Source organism: Chelonia mydas, chromosome 11 (genome assembly GCF_015237465.2).
Source record: "Chelonia mydas isolate rCheMyd1 chromosome 11, rCheMyd1.pri.v2, whole genome shotgun sequence".
Lineage (NCBI taxonomy): Eukaryota > Metazoa > Chordata > Testudines > Cheloniidae > Chelonia > Chelonia mydas.
The window spans coordinates 62,436,433-62,450,407 of record NC_051251.2 but is presented as its reverse complement, the minus strand read 5'-3'; the positions used below and the strand labels follow the sequence as shown (position 1 = coordinate 62,450,407).

Sequence of the window (13,975 nt, the reverse complement as noted above, 5' to 3'; positions counted from 1 at the left end):
CATGAAGACATACCCATGCCAGCTTTAATCTACCTCAGATGCCAGAGCAGTGAAACTGTGAGAGCACAGGCTGTACAAGCCCATGCTGGCTCCCTGGAGACCCTGCTCCACTGCTCTGTTACCCGATTTAGCTAGATTAAAGCTAGCTTGGGTCAGGCCACACAAGCTGTAATCACACCCCATAACTGCAGTACAGACATACCCTAAGATACAGGATGGAAATCAGTTTTTCCTAAATCTTATCCATTCAAGAGTATTGGGAAATAATTTGGGTTGGCTCCAAATGAGGAGATATGTACACACATCCCTCCACATTAATAGAGAATTCCTGAAACTGCAGCCACTGAAAGAGATTCACCACTGATTGGAGATGCACAGAGTTCTGGTCCTTTATGGATGTGATGAGTTAGCCATTATAATTACATGGAACAGACGGACATTAAAGCGCAGATGAAGCTGCCTCACTCCTTTGGCTTTTAGACAAACGTGAATACACCCCTACGGCCGTCACGTTTAGACAAATTGTACAGAGGAACTGGGCGCGTGTGTCCAAGTCACCACCTCAAGTTGCTAGTGTCTAGGCCTAGCAACTTGGCTGCTAGCTAGGGAACTCCATAGGCCAGAGAGCAAAGGATGTGACATGGCAACTGAGCTTCCACAGCCACTGCTCCAACAGGTACTGTTATCCTGGTGCCACCTCCTCCAGGGGGGCGAGGTAAGGGCCAGAAGATCTGTGTAGCTCCTGACTCGCCAGCTGTCCCCCTCTCTTCCTCCTGCCCACCCCTCAGTCCCCAGCCTGCCTTGCACAACAGCACCCAGGGTCTCTCCACGGCCAGAGACGTGGCACTCTCACAGCATGGTGGGAGGCTCCTTGTGCTATCGATGCCTGTGATGGACCTGTACCATGCAGGGACAATGTCATCCTCCCGTCCTGAGGTGACCTGTTCTCAGTCAACATGGAGATAGTTGAAATCCTCCATTATTAGTGGGGTTTCTGTGTTTGTAGCCTCTCTAATCTCCCTGAACATTTCACCCTCCTGGTACATTCCTACTTATTAATCAAACATGGAATTTCTGCCCATAGAGCTTCTATGGCATTGTTTGATTCATTTAATTTTTTTTTTTTTACTATATTTAATATCATGCTTTCTTTCACATACAATGTCACTCCCCCACCAGTGCGACCTACTCTGTCATTCCTATATGTTTTGTGCCCTGGTATTGCTGTGTCCCACGATTATCATCATTCCACCAAGGGATGTGTCTGTCTGAAACATATGCTCTTCTGCAGCTGTTGGCTTTCCCCCAGCCCTTAGCTTAAAAACTCCTCTCCGGCTTTTTTAATTGTACATGCCAGCAATCTTATTCCATTTTAAATTAGGTGGAACCCATCCTTCCTGTATAGGCTCCTCCTTTCCTAGTTCCTAATATACCTACATTTCTTCTCCCTGCACCATCGTCTCATCCACACATTGAGACACTGCAGTTCTGCCTGTCTAACTGGCCCTGCATGTAGAACTGGAAGCGTCTCAGAGAATGCTCCCATGGAGGTCCTGGACTTCAATCTCCTACCTAGCAGCCTAAATTTGGGGTTCAGGTCCTCTTTCCTACCCTTCCCTATGTCACTGGTACCAACATGTACAATGATCACCAGTTCCTCCCCAGCACTGCGCATAAGCCTGTCTGATGTCTCGAGACGTCCTCAACCTTGACAGCCAGCAGGCAATCCACCATGTGGTTCTCCTGGTCATCACAAACCCAACTCTGAATATTTCTTAATAATTGAATCCTCCCGTTACTATTACCTTGCTCTTCCTAATAATAAGGTCCCCTTCCTCTTCTTCTCTCCCTTATTTCTCTAGCTGGGGCTTATTCTTTCACAGTTATATTTAACACACACACATATAAAATATTCTCTCTCTCCCCCTCCTGCTCAGCTGAGCACAACTAATAATATATTACTTCTGGTTTAATTGTGTTTCTCTCTCTCTGATTGCTATGACTCCACGAAAGCTATGGGTCTTCATCATGTCTCCTCTGCACACTTTATCCTGGGATTTTGACGGACTGTTAGCATCTCAGGACCCTAAGCAACAAGGCATTGTTTCCAGTGCCCAACTGGTCCAATTTTAAGACTAATTTGGGCAGGGAATCTGTATTTGAACCAACCAGAGACTACCTCCATAGCACATGGACCTTCTGAAAACCTGGGTCGTCTTCTCTCTCTGGTATATTTTATTACACGTGCTGTAGATAGGAGATTAGGGTTTTAGCGGTGGTGGAGGAGGAGAGGAATAAATTGAACAGAAATTGAAAAATCACTTCTGAACATGCTCATTGGGCATCTGCTAAGCTTTTAGCAGACACTAATGAAGCCCTATTCCCTACATAGTATCCAGTAAGGCAAGGAAATCTAGTGCATTGTCCCTGTTCATTTTGACATGAATAGGGGATGCTGTCCTCTCAGGGTATACTCCTGGGACAGTTTACATGGGAGAGGATATGCTCGCTCTCTCTCTCATCCCCGCTCCCCTCCCCCCACCTCCAAGCATCTCTAAAAAGCTGTCTTAGCATCAGGAATTATAGTAAACACCAACTAGGGAACAAAAACAACACAAAAAAATCAATACATAAACAGCTCTCATGATTTTAAGAATGTCTGTGGTTTTTTTCCTGCATTCTGCAATATTTTGCAACTACTAAGATTCGATGGAAAAAATATAGTTTTTCTCTTTTTCCATCGGAAGGACTCAGCCATAAGCCGTAAGCTGACCTGCTGCTGCACCAGTAGGCCAGTCCTGAGTCTTGGCTATACTGGGAGAATAACAGCAGCAGGTTCAGCTGAACTGGTCCTGAACTCATTACATGTAGCTAAGGGCAAATTATAGCTAGCAGGTTTTAACCATGTTTTCTGGAACATGGTTTGTCTTTGGGTGCACTTTCCAGGCAAATAGAGTTCTCTTGCACCCAGTGTTGACACCCACTTTCACACATGGGTAATTTTGTTCGCATAAACAGGGGCTGTGGAGGAAACTGTCTCCAGCCAAGTAGCAACAGTAGCAAAGTGGGTATTCAATCTTCTCCCACCCCATTCATCTCAATGAGATGTCAACTCCAAAGCATGCCCCTTCTGATACCAGGTATGTCTTTAAAAATATAATAACTGGAAATAGTGTTTTCTCCTTCGGGAATTACTGCCGCAGAGATGCACTCTTGGGGAAGTGTATGCTGAGAGCTCCAAAAAAACCAACAACCCCTTGAGCTGTATGGAGACCAACAGTCATGACACAGATTTGACCTGCCTTTGACTTTCATGAAGTCACCTCTGCAGAGAGCTCCCTCTAGCTGTTGGAGCTGCCAGCCTGTGCCCCAAGCCCCCATTGTGCTGTCTGTCTGTGACAGAATATACCCCTGTGTTCACACCCTACACTATTGTAATAATGTTTGTGCAATGTATGCCTTGTGAGGTATCATTTAACAACTCATAGCTTGCTGATAATATCATGGCAAAATGCACATAGCATTACATACATTATATATGAAGTTATGGACATAAGCTGAAATCATGACTGAAAGTATACTTCCCAGATAAGTCTGGGGGGTGTGTGTGGCTATACCAGCTCCTCCGAGACAAAGGGCAAGCTGACGTCTCAGCCTGGTGTCAACAAGGATGATAGGCCATCACCTGCTAAGTGGCCTTTCTTTGGCAAGGATGCAGGTAGAGAAAAATCTACATCGTAGGGCAGGTCTACACTTAAAACACAGCATTGGTGCAGCTCCACTGCTGTAGTGCTTCAATGAAGATGCTCTATACCAACGGGGAGAGTTCTCCTGTTGGTGTATTTAACCCCCTCCCTGAGAGGTGGTAGATAGCACTGTCTACACTAGTGCTTAGGTCAGTATAACGACATGGCTCAGAGGTGTGGATTATTCAGACCCCTGAACGACGTAGTTTTACAGATGTAAGTCTGTAGTGGAGTTTCCTTTTTTCCCCAGATTGCCTGTTGCCTTGCTGTCAGCTAGAAATGCTTCTCAACTGGGGAACAGGACTCTAAAAAGAAGGGGAAGACACCCCAAGACATCCCTCTCTCTCCATGAATGACTCTGGCATTGCATTTAAGAGGACAAAGGAATACAGCCATTGGACTGTGGTGGGGGTGGATCCTGACAGGAGAGTTTGATCAGTAATCTACTGGAGCATGGATTGGTAAAGTTGGCTTTGCAACTAAGGTAGTTCCTTAGGTAAATGCTAGGAAGCATTTTATCTTTATTTTTCTTGTAACCATTTCTGACTTTTATGCCTTTTTACTTGTACTCACTTAAAATCGCTCTCTTTGTAGTTAATACACTTGTTTTACTGTTTTATCTAATCCAGTGTGTTTAATTTGGAGTGTCTGGGTACTCTATTTAAAATAATAAGTGGGCATATTATTCCCTTTAAGGAATAACAGATTTAATATATTTGTGCTGTCCAGGAAAGGGCCAGGCAGTACAGAACATACATTTCTAGGGGAAGATCTGGGACTGAGGGTGCGTTGAGGACACCCGGCTGGCTGCAGAACACACAGACGTAGCTGGGCCATGTGACTTACATGCTAGAGGTTGTTTGTGAGGAGTCCAGGTTGGAGGCTACAGCAGCAAAGCATTGTGAAGGACACCCCAGGTTACAGGGCAGGGGCGACACAGCTACTCATTAATCTGAATTGTACTCTGGTATGTCAGTGTCCTAACTAGATCCTCCACTGAAGCCCCTACCAGTGGGGTGGAGGCTGAATTGAGTGCTCGCTGGAGAAGTTGGATCAGCTGCAGAAAACCAGTCTGTGCTCAGGAGGGAGACTTTGTAGCCACATTAGTGCTGTCAGGTGGGGCTTCACAGCTAAAGATTAGATTGTTTCTTTGCCCAAACAATTTTGGATTCTGGTGCCCAGGGGTTTTTGTGAACCACAGAGCTTGTCCCTGGCCACATGTGTTGAAAATCATGAATGGCCTGTTATTTTTTTAGGAATAGCACCATGACAAAGGTTCAACCTCAGCATTCAGTTTAGGTTTGGAAGGCTCTATCTGTAGCAAAAAGGGCTAGAAACATACTGTTTCTTAAATTAAAGCTGAGATTTTGGGGGAATTCTTGTCGCTAGTTAAATGTTTAGGGGGTGTATTGCCCTCCCCAACCCCACATATTTTGGCATTGTTCATCTGTAACATACATGGGAAGCAAAAGAGAGAGAGAGAGAGAGAGAGAGAGAGAGAGAGAGAGAGAGAGAATTTAATTCTCCCAAACTTGAAAAAAGTGCTTGAAAAAAATCTGGTCTACAAATCTTTTTTATTTGGTTACTCTTGGCTTCGGATACTTTTCCGTAGATCATTGGACTTTTTTTTCTTCTTTGAGTGACGTTTTAAGTGTTTGTTAACATAATGATATATTAATATCGAATGTCTGTTGGATTGTATGTGTAATTTACATGAATACCAGAAAATTCAATGTGATTAGTGGTATCACAACAAACACAGCATGACTGATCTAATGACTGTAGTACACTTCCCGTCATTGTAATTATCTCCTAAAACTTTTTAACGGGAATGCTGATTGCTATTCACTCTTTCACTACCAGAAAATGGAATAATGAACAGATGCCAGGAGTCAGATATTGACTGCAGAAGTCCTGGAGGAAATGTATGTTGCACATAGCTATGAAAATCAGAAAGAGCTTGAACAAGAAATGAGATCCTCTCAGAATCTCAGATTTGGTGCCCGGCCATCCAGGAAAGTACAAGCCATATGCTGAGATGTGTTTCCGAACTTTATTATAGCAGTACTAGAGCCTCTAACTGAGATCAGGATGCCATTGTGCTAGGCTCATACTGAAAGACAGTCCTTCCCCTAAAGAACTTACGATCTAAATAAGACAGAGGAGAAACTGAGGCACAGGCAGGTGAAATGACTCACCCAAGGTCATGCAGAAAGGTAGTTGCTGAAGCAGGAATAAGAGCCAGCTAAATCCCAGTGCGGTGTTCTATCCACTAGACCACACTGTCTCTTTGATGCTCTAGTCCTGAATTGGGGCCTGAATGTGTTACAAAAGCAAAGCTGTTCTCAGTCCCACATTTCTCTCACATCTCTCGGGCTGGAACTCAGGCTCTTAGGACCCCAAGGCTTGCCAGTTTTCAGAGCTATTTTTAGTATCTTAGCACAAGCCCTGTGAGCCTGGGTCTGTGGACCTGGGCTCCGAGACTCACTGCCATGGGGCGTTTTTTGCATGTAGACGTCCCCTCTGTTCCTCACGATTAAGGACTAAATTGAGATTTTCAAATCCAATTAGGGGATTTTGCCACACACCTCCCATTAACTGTAATGGGAGTTGTGTGACTAAAAGGGATTTTCAAAGGAACAAAGGGCATTTAGGTGCCCAATTCTTATTGTAAGTCAATGAGAGTTGGGCACCTAATTCCCATGTGCACCTTTGAAGCTCTCTCCTTAAATCCCCTAGTTTTCCTTGGAAAATCCCGGCCCAGGATTTCAAACTCGATGCACTGTTCTCTAGGGGACAGAGCAGAGAAAGCCACGCCTGGGAATGATGTGCTCTCAGTAATCCGTGTTGCTGAGGCGAGCTGCTGTTTTCTGCATCTGTTTGCAGTGTCTTCAGGGCCGATGCTTTCAAGCCTAAATAAATCGTAGTGCAATAATCCAGGTGGAAGGTAATGAAGGATGCATGATTGAGAACAGATCAGCAGCAACGATGGGGCTAGCCAGCTGCAAGTGACAGAACGCACTTCTTGGGGACACAGCTTCGTGAGGATCCGGTGGCAGCGAGAAGCCAAGAAGCACCTCTCTATAGCAATTCGCAGACACGCGTCTTTGTTTGGTGCTTTGTGGCAGAAGGCATTTTAATTTGTTTCCTCCTGCCTAATCTCCATCTTGCTAGAGCTTAACTTCAGCCAGCTTTTCCTTGCCCTTGTGCTGCTCTTGGCCCCCTGAAGCCGAGGAGAGAGAAAGAGAAGTGTGTGTCAGCTGCATATAGCTGGCATCAGAGTCCACGAAGGCTCCCAGTTTCTTTTAGTGGCAGCATATAAATATCGAATCGGACTGAGGGGAGAATAGAACCCCGTGTCACTCCAGCGCCAGGCTCTACAGGCTGAGGTATAACTGCCCATCCCTGCTAAAACTCCCAGCCCATAGAGTAGTGTCTTGCAAGCAACTATAGTGGCTGCTGTGGGGAAGTCCAAGTGTTTGCCCTTTATCCATGAAAAGCAAGAGATCGTTCATCAGTTCCACCGCTGCTCTCTTTTCCACAGCCTTGTCATGACACATGTGCAGGGAATGGAGAACCTGCCTATGGAAGAAAATAAAGGCTGTATGAGGAATCCACTTGGATTCAAAATCTTGCCAGAGATACAATAACTTGGGTCTCCACTGAGATCGGCAGGCATTTGACCACAGACTTCAGTAAGGGAATGATTGGGCTCAGGAGCCCCAGTTCAGCAAAGCACCTGCTGGAGTCCTCCTTGACACCCAAGTTAAGCACCCGCTGAAGTGTGTTGCTGACTTGGGGCTTTGGTCAAGTGTATCATTCTGCGTGCGGGTGGTGTGTATGCACGTGCACATGGAAGCGGAGAGCCGTGCAGCTGAGTGGGGAGTGCCAGATGGCAGTTGTGTGAGCTTGAGCAAACCTAGTCCTGGAGGAGAGCTGCCAAAAAACAAACATTTAGAGGGGAAAAGCAAACTGTTTAACAATACCCTAAAACCAGTAACGTTTAACTAAGAGAAAAGGTCACCTGCCGCACTCTGCCTCACTGCTACTCAACAGCTAGGCTGGGCTTCTATTTAATTTGTTAATTGAAACTCAATTTGCAATACAATTTTAACTTATTTGAAAACTCCCTGACTCGGTAATTTAAATCTAATTAGTTGGCAAAGGAGCATACCTTTTGCATACATTTTGCTTTTGGCTTGCCATCAGCCCTTTATATAATTGCTGAAATGTTTTCCTTCCGTTGCCTAATTTTCTGCAAAGGCTGTAGGCACTTTGGGAAAGTACATTACTACCCCTGTCTGGCAAATATGACACATCTAGGTAATATGTTTGACAAGAAGAGCAGGCAAAATGCCCAAAGGTAGACAAAGTGTGTATTGGCGGTAGTAATAAAAATGCCTTTTCTAATTTCCTTCTGTCTTGCAATGAAGTTGGACTGTAAAAGACAGATATGGAGATACAGGCACAAGGCAACCAGACCATTTTGTAATCGCAACATTACATAAATATGCCATGTGCATTCCCTTCCAAAGAAAAACAAGAGGCTATGAGGAAGCACCTGTCAGCACTCCCAGATTTGGCTACAACAAAGCTCATTCAAGCAGCCTCTTTGTCAGAGATTGATGCAAGTGGCTGTTTGGCTGAAACTACTAGAGCAGGCCATACTTTCCAATTCTGCAGTTTTGTTAATTAAGGTAACGTTTTCTCCCTCTAGGAGCTACAGGCCAACATTTTCCAGCTTACTCAATTTAGGCCCCTCCATTTAGTGGCCTAATTTTCAAAGATGCCGTGTGCCCACGGTTCACAGCGACATCAGTGGAAGCTAGGTCTGCTCAGCCCCTCTGAAAGTCAGGCAGTGCCTAAATCTGGATTTAGGCTCCTAACTTTAGGCTGCCAACTTTGAAAATGTTACAACAGGTGTTTTGTTGAGGCGAAAGACCATTGTGTTCTTTGGCGCTGGAGATTCCGGCAAAGAGTGAAATCCTGAAGTCACAGGCTTCCTGTGCAACCTTGAGCAAGTCACTTCATCTACTCTGTGCTTTAGTTCCCCATCTTCCGCCCCTTCACAGGGTTGTCTGAGAGGATAAAATCCATCAGTGACTGGGAGGAGCTTAGATACTGGGGTGATGAGGGCAACATAAGTGTTTAGCTAGAGAGAAAATTGCTACTGGATTATTTCACCCAGTTGTTTAACCCAAATTCCAAGAAAAGAGAACTTGAAAACCACCATCACTGTTTACATAATGTACATACACTGGAGTCACCCACCACCGAATTCCAGCATACATCTGAGTTATACATGGCTCAATCCTACTGATGTTACAGTCAATGGCAATTGCTGAAAACTAAATACAAGATACCTGGTGGAATCCCCTTGTGGTCCACTGAAGTGAACAAAGGCGTGCGTAACCCAGTGGTGAGTATATGTTACAAGTCCCCATCTGTGCCAGTCCACAGAGGCTGTGGGCTACAGAGCTTTAACTCAAGCTGCAGCAGCTCTTTCTTTTTTTAGCTCTGGAGGTCCCTGGTTCGACCCCAGGTGTGTCAGCCAAGAGGGCACCCTTCACAGCTGAACTCTTGCAAGCTCTCTATGCAGAGAGCTCCCATTCACATCAGTGGGGTTTTCATGCCAGTGGAGAGTTGATAGGACCAGCTCTCTCTCTGTATGTTAGAACAAAAAAACCAACCAACCAACCAAACAAAAAATGGATCTAACGAAACCTTTGTCTTAAGTACTTAAGTACTTACCAGAAACCTTTGTCTTAAGTACTTACCAGAGACATAGTGAGTCAAAGGAAAAGCCAAACAAAAGCTACCATTTCCTTTCAGATTAGATCATAATAATGAATAATTCTGCAAGCCAGACAAAAACGAGGGGGTAAGGGAGGATAAAATCTGTCTCTGTTGTTCTGTGTAGTTAAACCCTTCATCTAAAATTTGCTTCTGTTCCTCTGCCTGTGTGTGTGCTCACCAGCAGTAAACATGGTAGCAGCTACTGCATATTGCCAGCAGCCCTTTTGGTATTTCTTCTAGCCCCTTATGCTCTCAAGCACCTCTTATGATTAATTAACCTTTTGTGGAGTAACTGGGACATCTGTGTGCGATGAGAAGATGTACTTTGGTCAGACTTCAGTTTTCAGTCGCTCAGCGAGAAGACAATTAATTATAAGAGTCGTGTCAGAACAGGAGCCTGCTGGAAGGAATTCAAATCAAGCAAAGCATCTAATTACTAATGTGCATGAGGTGCTTTTGTTTTTACTGCAGTGCAAGGCAAATGTTTCCTATGAAGAAAATGAAAAGAACAGTCAGAGAATCATTTCAGAAGATCTTTGGAATAGATGGTTTTTCATTCAGTACTTTAGCCCACGGTCTTATCTTTTTACAGAGATCAGCGTGGCTTAGCCAATTCAGAAAAATCCAGTAACCTACATGCTGCTTTCAAGGTCAAGTTTGCCAATACCCAGTGATATGGAAGCAAACACGTCTCCCATACTTTTGGTAATTGTTGCATTGAATTTATTAACAGAATTTGGAGCAGTCCCATTGTTACTATTTCCATGAACATGTAGCACAAAACCACTTAAGGTTCCAAGATAAGAAAACCTTAGTTTGGTGAGTCATTGTTTCTGATGTGAATAAGATGCAGCTACTAAAGTGAGACTTTTACAACATAGGGCCATGATCCTGCAAACACGCACAGGCTTCACTTTCAGCATGTGTGTAGCTCCTTTGAAGTAAATGGAGCTATTCACAGGCTTAAAATTAAGCAGACGTGTAAGTGTTTGCAGGATCAGGGCCCAATTTGCTATTTCTGACTGAATGACAGACAACTCCTAGACTGTTAGTTTCTTGAATTTTCCTTTTGTCATAGGAAAGATACCTTTCCCATGATTCACAATAAGATCTCAGAGTTGGCCTATGACCCTGATATTGTAAGAATTTGAGCATTATGGATGGGATTTTTCAAAAGCACCTAAGGTTGGCCTAACTCTGCTCCCATTGAAGTCAGTATTAAAACACTCATTGACATCAGGGTTAGGCCAACGCTGAGTGCTTTAGAAAATCCAACCCATCACTATCTCATTCCATCTAAACAGCATGCATTTCTTATATACCAAAAAAAAATCCTATTTTTGTGCAATGCTAAGTATGAGATTCTAATCGCATGAAAGTCAGGAAATTCTGAATTCAGGCTTCCACAGCAACTGGTCTTAAAAAGGTAAATATTTATATACATGGAATCACTGCTGGAGTGCAAGACAAATCTGAGAGCCCCGAGTGTAACTCTACTGAAGTCCAAATAGTTGTAATCATTTACACCAGAGCTGAATTTGGCCCTTTGTCTTTTATTTTTCCATTGAGCCAGGTCCACAACCAGCGTAAGTCAGCAGAGCTTTGAAGTCAATAGAGTTACACTGATATACACAGCTGAGAATCTGGTAACTGAGAATCTCTTGTTTTTAAATGTTTGCTGTATTTTATAGTTGTGCCCCCCCCCCTTTGTCCTAACAATAATAATTCTTTGTACTTCCATAGCCCTTTTCATCTGAGGATCTAAAGCGCTTGCCAAACATTAATTAATTCCCATACCAAACCTCTAACTTATGTCAATAGAAGTGTTAAATACCTGAGAAGAATCCTGGATCAGGGCTAACTGAGAACAGTCATGTGAGGAGTCAGCAAGCTTCTACTGTTTACCGCCTCAGGAGGTCAATAATAATGGTAAACATATTGCAAGCACCAGAGAGAATGTCCTGATTGGTTGTGGTGAATTCTGTGGAAATTACCGGTCCCCTCTCGGAGGTAAGTGATGGACATTTCTGGACTTCTAAGTGCCTGGCTCCCTTTTACAAAGGTCATTTCAAAGGAAAAGCTCTTATATTTTTGAAATTCAAGGTCATTTGGTAACGGGGAGAAATTTCTAGCCACATCTAATGCCTGTCCAAATATCCGTGGCAACAGACTTAGACTTAGGGTGGGAATTTCAAAGAGCACGGTGTTGGCCTAACTGAGCTCCCTCCAAAGTTAAATAGGGCAGAGTTAGGCCACTGCTGAATGCTTTCAAAAATCCCAGCCTAATTTTATAGGGTCTCATCCAAAGCCCAGTGAAGTCAATGGGAGTTTTTCCCCATTGGGTTCCCGTTCAAAGACCTTAGTTAACTACAAAACCCATTGGATCGCCAGGAAATTTGCCTTGGTCAATATAGCTTAATATTTCTCACCTAAGTGCAGTAGCTGTTTATTATCCCCATTTAACAGAAGGGTAAACAGAGATGGTAAAACTTGCCCAGGTCACACAGCCAATCACTGGCAAAGAATCCAGGACCGGGTTATTTGGAAGACTGTCTGGCAACATTTTTTAAAATGATGCCAGTTATGAAACAGATGATACTTGAGAAATCCAATCTATGCTGTAACGCTGATTTGAAATGGGAGACATGAATCTTGTTGAACCCCGGCTCTGCCGTCCTATATCCCTGGAATATCCTGAATATTAATTTCCAATCAGCAAGTCAAATCAGCAAAAAGCTGTGTTCTTAGAATGGCTGCAAAGAAATGGGTTTATGGCCGGTAAAGAGGGGCCCAGCTATGAAAGGGTTAAGCTCAAAAACCTATGAAGCTGCATGTATTTCCACAAACCATGGTGAATATGCCACAGCGGTGGTTGCCCAGTTTGGGGTATTGTCTTGCAGTGTCAGTGATTCAGCAAGTTAAGGCAATTGATCTTAATAACAAGGTATAATTTGGGATTAGGCCAATATGCGGTCCCTTGCAGACGAAATCTGAAATGAGCGGGGAAGGCACGGGCAAGTTTTTCCTAAAGTGCTTCAGCAAAGGGAATGTTTTGTTGAAGAGGCCAGATGAGCTGCAACTCTGCACTACATACCTGCCTTTCCAGATGAGCCAACGGTATCTTTCACTAACTTGAAAACAACTGGGACAGAGGAACAGTTCCCAGGATGCTGCCTCCAGCCGCTGTCAGAGACGACATGGGCTCAGTTGAACGGCAAAAGCAAACTGATTCTCTGATCCCTGTGCAATTACAATCTGACATGGAGCAGGGAAAAGGAAGGGTTAGGCTGCACAATGTCCAAAGGGATCCCGCCCACACAGATTTATTTAACTGTCTTTCCTAAATGGAATGAATCTGACGTAACGACAGTGAAAAACTCCAACTCTGCAGGCCACGGTCTTGCTGACCTCAGGATTTTCCAGTGGATGTGGAAAAGGTATTTGAAACCCAAACAGCCAGACCCAAACCCATTCTTCTGAATAATGGAAATGTTTAGCTTCCGCCGCTCTCCCAGAGATTCAACATTGCAGCTTTTCAAGCTTGCAGCTTTTCTGGAGGGCTCCTTCAGAACTTCCTCCCACACCGTATTCCATGGAATAACCGCACAGCACAAGAGAGTGTAACAGTCACACATCTAGACTAGAGTAGGAACCCAGAAGCCAGCCCTCATGCCTGTGCTTGGGCTGACCAGACAGCAAGTATGAAAAATCGGGACAGAGAGTGGGGGGTAATAGGTGCCTATATAAGACAATGCCCCAAATATTGGGACTGTCCCTATAAAATTGGGACATCTGGTCACCCTACCTGTGCTAGGGGTCAATCCTGCTGGCTGCTGGGCACCGCAGAGGAGGTGCTCAGCAGCCTGCAGACATGACCTGTGTGTGCTTAGTTGTTACACACATGAAGAAATCCCCATTATGGCATGCCACATTATCATCAGAAATTGGTTTGAAAAAGAAATGTTAGTTCCTGACTTTTGAATGCTACATAATGCCATGGCCCTGACTACTTCCTCTCCAGGCATTCTGGTCACACTCCAGTTAGGGGAACATTCTGTTTTGTGAAAGGACCCACTCAGTGTAACGCACAGGACTGCAGGCTGGGAACTTGCTGCTTCGTTTAACTGCAGCCCTGCAGCCCAATGGAGTCGGGGGGCAGGGTGAGGGGAACTCTCACTGCTTAAATAGGCAGGGCTTCATCCCATAATACTCTGGGTAACCTAGTTAACCCTGCCATGACTGCTTCATTGCATTTTGCCTACATAAGTTCTGAACTATTGCACAGCATTGTTATGCAGCACCAAGTTAAACGTGTGATTCTCCCCAGAAGTGGCTGCATTTCAGTGATGGTGTCAAACTGTTGTCGAGATTTGCTACATAAATCCTGGTCAATGTTACCAACCTGCTTAGTTATATCAGGGCCTCAAAGAGAT

The 13,975-nt window shown here is 44.3% G+C and overlaps 1 long non-coding RNA gene across 2 annotated transcripts in view; it reads right to left on the bottom strand.

Annotated features, from left to right (window-relative positions):
• Positions 1-5,337: 5,337 nt before the first annotated feature.
• LOC122462354 overlaps positions 5,338-13,975 on the bottom strand; it is a 29,166-nt gene continuing 20,528 nt past the window's right edge. The window contains exons 3-4 of one of the 2 annotated variants that reach the window (XR_006284850.1): positions 9,821-9,942; positions 5,338-7,328 (exon numbers count right to left, since the gene is read on the bottom strand). This is a non-coding gene — a long non-coding RNA (uncharacterized LOC122462354). The remainder of the gene's footprint in view (positions 7,329-9,820; positions 9,943-13,975) is intronic. The other variant, XR_006284849.1, reaches the window with a different exon arrangement.